General features: G+C 40.5%; 1 protein-coding gene across 1 annotated transcript in view; it reads right to left on the bottom strand.

The window, feature by feature from the left end:
• Window positions 1-9229, bottom strand: part of LOC122091448 (MMS19 nucleotide excision repair protein homolog) — a 56949-nt gene that overhangs the window by 23043 nt on the left and 24677 nt on the right. The gene's annotated exons all lie outside the window — the stretch shown is intronic.

The following is a 9229-nucleotide window of genomic DNA, read 5'->3' as shown; positions in this document are numbered from 1 at the left end:
AGCAGTTGACTGGACATCTAAGGGTAAAGCACTGTTTCGATGCGGGCCGCGAGAGCGGTACCAAATCGAGGCAAACTCTGAATAACTCTGTGAACGGTACCCAGATCTGGAAATTTTTTTTTTCCTTGTTTCTTCCTCGTTTGAGGCCGATTGGAGTTGGAATCAGGTTCTTTGGAGTCAACCTGGACTCTGGAGTCTATTTTCAAGGCTATATAGGCTCAATTGGTAATATCGAACCATACATCTCCTCAACACCAAAGTTTCCTACCCAGTTTTACTGCCATTGTCTTGACTGTCGGCTGTTTTTACTGCTGTGCGTTGTGCTGTTGAGTTACTAGCTGGTTGATGTCGATGAGTTATGCTATTTGAAGCTTGTAATACTCACTTCATTGGAGATCTTGTTAGTTACCTATCTCTAGAATGCTAGTTGTGATGATCGTTGATTGACACGAGCTTTTCCTTGGTTGGGAAGGATTTTTTATTTTTATTTTTTTGGGAAGAGTGTGTACTCCCAATCTGGCTTGGGTATCATCCCCATTTTTTACATATGTTCCTACATTATGTCAAACATCAGAGGAAGAGGCGAAGAGCAACCCCTAGGGTATGATAGAGATAGATTTAGATATAACAATTGAGGGAAATCTAGGAACACTATAGCGAGATGTTGGGTGCTTTATGGCCATCCCCCTGGTATTAATGTAAAAGTAGATTACAAAAGTAACTACCCCCAATGTATTACAGCACCAAACCCAAAGAATAAAGAACAATGCAGCAACAAAACCCAGCCAAAGGCTCAAGCCACTAGGAGAGAGAAAGTCCTGCGGCTAGAGGTAAAGAAGGCTACCTGTGGCTGGAACTGTGGGACTCTAATGGAGCCCTAACTAAAGTTGATTGAAGGCCTTAGAGAGGGTAGCAAAACCTCCAAAGTTGGTTGACTTCTGATGGCTGGATTGAAAGTTACTCAGTTTATTGATTTCAGACCTTGGAGAGAGAAAATAGAAAAACCTTCAAGAACCGCAGCTGGACAGTCTTCAGAACAGGATCAAGTGATGCATTGACAGTCTAGAACACACCCCTAAAAGGGTCTTGTAAATCATAACTCTGAGGTGGAAGTATGGGGATCGATGGTCTTTAAGAATGTGACAACATGCTGGTTGATTCTGATCTTTAAGGCTTTAAACAGTTCTGAATTCACTTAGGTCGGTGATCACAGTAAAAAGAGACTGATAACAGTAAATTAAAACAGAAAAAGGAAGAAAATATCCAAGAGAATCGTGGGTGGGAGTGCTATCTCGGCCGGGCATCTCACCCACAGCTATCTCGGCTGTTTAGAAGCAATTGACTGCATTCTTTGTTTATTCCATTCTGAAATTCTGAGTATGGAAGCTCCTCTTTAAATAGAGGCAGAAACTACACTAATAACAGTCACATTAGAACTCAGAGTTGTATTCCTACTAGGACTAACATTAGAAACCTATACAAATTAGGTCACTAAGTGTTTACTAACTAATAGCCAATTATGGGCTTTATTACAAGTAAATCGATGGCCAATAATGGGCCTTATTGGATTATAAATCGATGGGCCCAATCGGCCTTTATTAACAAATGACTAAATTAAATTAACACTTAAGTGGATTGACTAAACTTAAGTTCATCGATGGGCCGATCTTGCTGGCTGATGGGCCTTCAATAGATGGAGATTGAATCAGCCTTAAGGCTTGTTCGATGGCTTCTTGGCTGGATCTCCCTCCTGCAATAGTGTAGCCCATGATGGGGATCTACATCAACTCGACCCCTTTTAGAAAAAATTCGTCCTCGCATTTTGTAGAATGTGAGGGAAAACTCCACATGGTGTACATCCATCAGCGATCTATAAACAAATTCAGGCAACTCCTTAATCACATGGATGTAATCGTAGAGGCATGGCTGATGGTCTTCAAGATACTTCGAGGGAATGATGCAGTCCACATGCTCAACTTCAATATCTTCAGTGGTGTCCATGGAATCGTCTTTTAGCTCACCTTGCACTTGCTCTTTCTCCATCTTAGGCTCTTCCAGCTCCTCTTCAGTGTTTGTGTCCTCATCAGTGTTGGCAATGAGGTCTACATTATAGATACCACGATCATCCGTCCAACCTTCAACTTCAGCTTGTCTTCAGTGGTGGTATTGACTATCCAATCATCATCACGTTGTGGTTCACACACTACCATCTTTGGGTCGGCTTCAAGCGTAGCAATGATGGAGTTGGTGTTTCGTCAATAGGGGAAAATTTTGGCAACGTGTCCAAAACCTCTGCAATGGAAACACTTGATTTCTCCTTCTTTATTAGTCATAGGTGTTTTCCCCTTGTCCAACGTGGCTGGTGGAACTTTGTTTGGATCAATGGTTGTCTTTCCATTAGTCATGTTGACCTCAGAATCATGAACTGATGGTAGGAACATCGAGGAATTGATTTGAGCAAGTCCTCCGCCTCTAATGCCTTTTCAATACATGCATTCAATGATGAAAGTTCTATCACACCAAGCTTACCACGGATATCATGTTGTAATCCCAACTTGAATCGGGATAGAAGCAATTTTTCATCCTCATGATATGCACTTGTTCGTGAGAGTAAATCATAAAATTTATCAACATATTCCTCTACAGTCATGGAACCTTGTCGGAGAGTGTTGAGCATGTCATAGAGACGGGGTCGATATGTTGGGGGCACGTATCTCTCACTGAGTATTAGTTTGAGTTCTTTCCAAGTGCGAGGCTCTCTATGTCTACAAGTGAGTCTACACTCTTCAGCTTTCCACCAATCTACACTCTTCAGCTTTCCACCAATCTTTAGCACCACCTGTCAGCTTAGTGATAGCTAGTTTGACCTTACTTCAGACATACCGTACCATCAGAAATAGTCATCAAAGGAGTTCAGCCAGTTATGGAAGTAGAGGGAATCATGCTTTCCATTATACTCCTTCAATTCCAATTTTACCTTATATGTATCATCATGGTGAAATTGGTTGTCCTCATATTCATCAAACTCTTCACCTTGAGCTGGTATGTTTCTTCAAGCACGAAAAGTGAACCTTCTTGGTACAGTAGGATTGTTGTTGACTGTAGCCTGTTTATGAGATTGGGCAGCAGTAGTCTCTTTCAGTTCTGCAAGTTGTTGATCCACAATATCCTTTATTGCATTCATTAGTTGGAGGGATTTCATCACATCCTCCAGTGAATACTGTTTCGGACTCTTTTCAGCCATAGCTCTGATACCACTTAATGTAGAAGTAGATTACAAAAATGACTACACCCAATGTATTACAACCCTAAACCCAATATCAGATAAGACCCTTGAATTAGCTTGACAAAATCAGAAGTAACAACAGGGAAAACGAAATAACTAGAACCAGAAATAAACCCCAAGGAATAAAGACCAATTTTTTTTTGGTAGAAAGGAATAAAGAACAATGCAGCAACAAAACCCAGCCAAAGGTTGAAGCCACTAGGAGAGAGAAAGTCCTGCAGCTAGAGGTAAAGAAGGGTACCTGTGGCTGGAACTGTAGGACTCTGATGGAGCCCTAACTAAGGTCGATTGAAGGCCTTAGAGAGGGGAGCAAAACCTCCAAAATTGGTTGACTTCTGATGGCTGGATTGAAAATTACTCAGGTTCTTGATTTCATACCTTGGAGAGAGAAAATAGAAAGAACCTTCAAGAACCGCAGCTGGAACCCTTGGACAGTCTTTAGAAGAGGATCGAGTGATCCATTGACTGTCTAGAACACACCCCTAAAAGGGTCTTGTAAATCATAACTCTGAGGTGGAAGTATGGGGATCGATGGTCTTCAAGAATGTGACAACTTGCTGGTCGATTCTAATCTTCAAGGCTTTAAACAGTTCTGAATTCACTTAGGTCGGTGATCACAGTAAACAAGGACTGATAACAGTAAATTAAAACAGAAAAAGGAAGAAAATAACCAAGAGAATCGTGGGTGGGAGTGGCTATCTCGGCCCAGGCATCTCACCCACAGCCATCTTGGCTGTTTAGAAGCAATTGACTGCAATCTTTGTTTATTCCATTCTAAAATTCTGAATACACGTGCTCCTCTTTAAATAGAAGGCAGAAACTACACTAATAGCACTAATATTAGAAACCTATACAAGTTAGGTAACTAAGTGTTTACTAACTAATAGCCACTTATGGGCTTTATTACAAGTAAATCGATAACCACTAATGGGCCTTATCGAATTATAAATCAATGGGCCCAATGGGCCTTTATTAACTAATGACTAAATTAAATTAACACTTAAGTGGACTGACTTAATTTAAGTGGATTGATGGGCCCATGTTGCTGGCTGATGGGCCTTTAATAGATGGAGATCAAATCAGCCTTAAGGCTGGATCGATGGCTGCTTGGCTGGATCTCCCTTCTGCAATAGTGTAGCCCATGATGGGGATCTACATCAGGTATGCTTGATGGTAGGAAAAGGGGGGCTACAGCACATAATATGATGACTGAGGCTGGACCTAAGGGATATCCATTTTGACTACCAACAGACTCCAGTTCTCTCACTTTGGTGGATATTGCAGTATTTCGCAAGGTTATGTCATCTTTGGGTAGCTATACTTATATATCTACAATGCTAGATTCTTCAGCTTCCACCTTACAGGCCTCTACATCTGCTCCTTCCACTACCTCTTCTTGGGTCATTGACTCTGGCGCCACTGACCATATTACCGGTATATCTCAATGTTATGACTCCTACTCTATCTGTTCTGGTAAGGAAAATGTTAAGGTAATCGATGGTTCTCCTTCTTCTATTTCTTGTACGGGCAGTGTCCATGTTCCTTCTTCTATTTCCCTTGATTCCGTTCTTCATGTTCCTCGGTTTAACACTTACCTCTTATCTATAAGCCACCTTAAAAAATCTTTGAATTGTTGTCACTTTTTTTTCATTTCATTGTGTTATTCTGGATTTGGTGACAAAGAGGATTATTGGCAGGAGATGTCAGGAAAAGGGGCTCTACCTTCTTTATCTAATAACATCCCTTTTACACACTGCTTAGTCCTATGCATGTGGGCTTAGTGACAACAATATTGTTGACTCTATGATGTTGTGGCATCAACGTTTGGGCCAGCCCTTTTTCGGTGCTATGAAAAAACAATCGCCACATTTCTTTTCTTCTATTCCTTATTCACATGTATTTTAGTGTGAACTTTGTTTGTTTGCTAAACATTGTTTTCCTTACCATGGAAATAGATCCACAGTTCCCTTTCATATTGTGCATATTGATGTTTGGGGACCTTCTCCCACTACCACCTTATTTGGTTACCGTTGTTTTTTATCATTTGTTGATGATTATTCCCAAACCACATAGACCTTTTTTATTAAACATAAATGGTTAGATGTCATTTGATACAAACCAGAATCTAAGTAATCAAACCAAAAGAAAACAAAGAGAGAGAGAGAGAGAGAGAGAGAGAGAGAGAGAGAGAAAGAGTTCGAACTTGCGTGTTGGAGGCAGCTTGCAATAGTGAATTGTGTACTAGAGCAGGCTACACCACATCTATATATATATATATATAAGTCCAAATAAGAGGTGTAAGTTAGGGGACAGAAATACCCCTAACCTACTGATTACAATTAGTCAAGAGAAAATCAAATAAATAAGGCAACATACAAAGCCTAATGGGACAGAATTGCCCCTAAAGCTTTGGCATTCCCCCTCAAACTGGAGCATACAAATCACCCATGCTCAGCTTGGTACAGCAATGATGAAAACTAGGAGCAAACAAGGACTTAGTAAATATATCTACTAGCTGATCTGAAAATGAAACAAACGGAGTCTCAAACAACTTCAACAAGGCATTTTGAACAAAATGACAGTCCACCTTAATGTTTTCGTCCGTTCATGAAACACTAGATAACTGGCAATATATAGCTACTTGGTTTTCACAATACATCTTTATAGTGTAGGCATAGGAAACCCATCTCAAAGAGAGACTTGACCCACATTAGCTCAGCAATAGTATGAGCTATGGCCTTGTACTCTGCTTCAGCACTTGACCTGGCAATTTTCGCCTATTTCTTGCTCCGCCAAATGACCAAAGTACCTCCAACAAAAGTATAATACCCTATAGTAGAACGGCGATCACTGGTTGAACCAGCCCAATCAGCATCAGAAAAGGCAACCAAATCCATATGTTTATTAGGACAATAAATCGACCCTTTACCAGGGGCACCCTTCAAGTAACAAAGGATTCGAATAGCTGCATCCCAATGAGCTTTCTAAGGAGACTGCATAAACTAACTGAGAACTCCAACAACAAAAGAAATATCATGCAGTTTCCTTACTAGGCTCTTGTATTAATGAACAATTGTAAGGGGATCACCATCATCGACACCAAACTTCTGATGAGGGTCCATTGTATTACCCACTAGCTTAAATGCAAGCATCCCAATATCAAATAAGAGATCTAATACATACATTCTATGAGACAGACTTATGCCTTTCCTACTTCTCACAACCTCAATACCAAGAAAATAGTGGAGATCACCTACATCCTTGGTCTGAAAATGTTGCTGTAAATAGGTTTTCACCTCTACAATAGCAGCCACATCATCACCAGAAATGATAATGTCATCCACATAGACAACCAACACAACCAATTTACCCCTGCGTCAGCAAACAAACATGGAGTGATCTCCATAGCACTATGAAAAACCACAAGACATCATTGTAGCACTAAACTTGTCAAACCATGCTGTGAGCGACTGCTTGAGATAAACAATAACCTTACTCAACCTACAAATACAAGTACTATCCTCCCCCTAAGCAACATTACATGGAGGTGGCTCCATATAAACCTCCTCAATCAAATCACAATACAGAAAAGCATTCTTAATCTCTAAATGACACATTGGCCAATCAAAGTTAACAGCTAGAGAAATAATTAAGTAAGCAAAATTCAGCCGTGCAACAGGAGAAAAAGTTTCGAAATGTGAACTCAATATGTCTAAGTATCACCCTTGGCAACCAAACGGGCCTTGAGCTGCTCAACAAAGCCATTAGGTAGGTATTTCAGAGTGTAAACCTAGCGACACATAATCAAGTCCTTACTAGAAGGCAGATATACCAAACTTCAAGTGTTACAGGTAAGAGCATCCATTTCAACACCTATGGCAGCCTTCCAGGCAAGAAGACAAAGAGCCCCAGAGTGATGCTCCAATACAGTAGATGCAAATAATGACATAGCAAGACTATGAACAGAAGAAGGAAGATGGGACAGAGAAACAAACTTATCTATAGAATACACAACCATAGATTTTTTAGTGCAATAACGTGTACCAATGGTTCAAGGTTTCCACCGATACCGCCGAAATTTCCCACGTTTCCACGGTATCCCAAGACTCCGATACCAAATACCATGTGACTTTTAAAAGTCACTGGTTTGGATCAGTATCGACCAAAATTCCCACATTTCGACCGAAATGTGAGAATTTTTCTCGAAATATGGGAATTTCCCCCGAAATGTGGGAATTTTCGAGTGGACCAATGGGTCAACCTATATAAAACCTTCTTAAATGGGAAACCAAGCCTTCTTATTTCAAAATTTTGACCCTCTCCCCTTGTTTCTTCTCTATGAAGTGGGAAACTTGGGAAAACACTCAATATTTCTCCTTATGCCATCAAATCTTCATTCTAAGCTTGGATCTTGCACATTCATAGCAAATCTACCTAAGGAAGAGAGTTTGGAACAAAAAGGTAAATCCCATCTCCCCAAACCTTGTGTGCCATCCTTTGAGAGCACCAGTTCATTTGGATATGGTGGTGGGTATGGACAGTTGGGTGGATTTTCTACTTCATTTGGACAGGAGGGTAATTCAGGGGGTGGGTCATCTTTTGTTGACAATATCTTTGGATATCCATCCCAACTTTATGTGCCACATCCACATCTTATCACTATGACTGAGCCACTCCCTAGGCTAGGATACCTAGCTAATGTTGATGATGCATCTTGTAGATGAGCAATAACGGACTACCAAAACAATTGGGCCCAAAACATGTCATAAGACTTGTATGTCGTGCATTCAAAGGAGCGGCTACAACATTTGCCACATAGCTCGTGGACTGGAGTGTAGACACTACTTGGAATTGGCTGTTGACTGTTGACTGTTGACTGTTGAGACTTGAGACTTGGGACTTCAGAGATAACTCCATTATGTAATATTATTATTAAATTTGGATCCTTTACATTATGTTTTGTTTGTTTTAAACTTTTAATAATGTATTTCACATTTTTAGATAGTAACTTTTATATGTACTTGCGTAGTATAGTTTCAGTCAACAACTCAACGTACATCAGCAAACTTTAGTCAACACCACAAGTATGACTTTAGGTGTTTTTTCCATGAAACTAATTACGTGAATAGGTTAGAAATGCCTAAATTAGGACATACACAAAAAATCAAGCAGAAAAAAAAAAAAACACATTTTGGGGGGTCGAACCAAAGTTTCCACCCAACCGCAAAAATTTCCTTGTTTCCTCGAAATTTCCCCGGTTTCGACCAAAATTTTGGTCTCCCCAAGGGTCGAACCAGGTCAAAACCCGATATTTTGAACCTTTCATGCACCTTTATACAACGCGACTGGTAAATCAAAAGGCAATGAAGAAGATGGAAGCTTCACCAGAGGAAGAACTTGGTAGAGGTGGTGAAACCATGGGAGATGTAGCAACCTAATCTTGCTGCACTTCCTTGTTCAAATGTCGACATACCTATAGAGGTGATGTAGATTGAACATTAAAAGCATCAAGAAATGGTACGAAAGGAGGGATAGGAGGAGCAATAACAGCATGCCACTCATCCTCTAGTGAATATTCAACAAGATCTTGACCAAGAAATTGTACATTTTATATATCGCTTGTGCTCTCGTCTCACCAAGCAAAAAAAAAAAAAACGAGTTAATAGCGAGATCTCAGCCGAGATCTTGAACCATGGACTCAATCATGTAGCCTTCCATTCAATGGCATGCATATTCTCGGTAGTCCTAGATTTTTCAATGCTTTATATGCCACTTAGCTAACCCTGTTTGGGCTGAAAAATTGGCATCTGAGTCCCTTGGGGTTTACCTCTCCACGAATGCTCTACCCCATCCAACTTGCCACGTGGCAAAACTAGGTGCCTGTCCATAGATACCTCATGGAAGTACCCATCTATAAAACCACCTACCAGCTCCCCCCCCCCC

Source organism: Macadamia integrifolia, chromosome 10, assembly GCF_013358625.1.
Source record: "Macadamia integrifolia cultivar HAES 741 chromosome 10, SCU_Mint_v3, whole genome shotgun sequence".
Lineage (NCBI taxonomy): Eukaryota > Viridiplantae > Streptophyta > Magnoliopsida > Proteales > Proteaceae > Macadamia > Macadamia integrifolia.
Note: the sequence above shows the minus strand (reverse complement) of the source record. Positions and strands in the feature narration are given on the sequence as shown.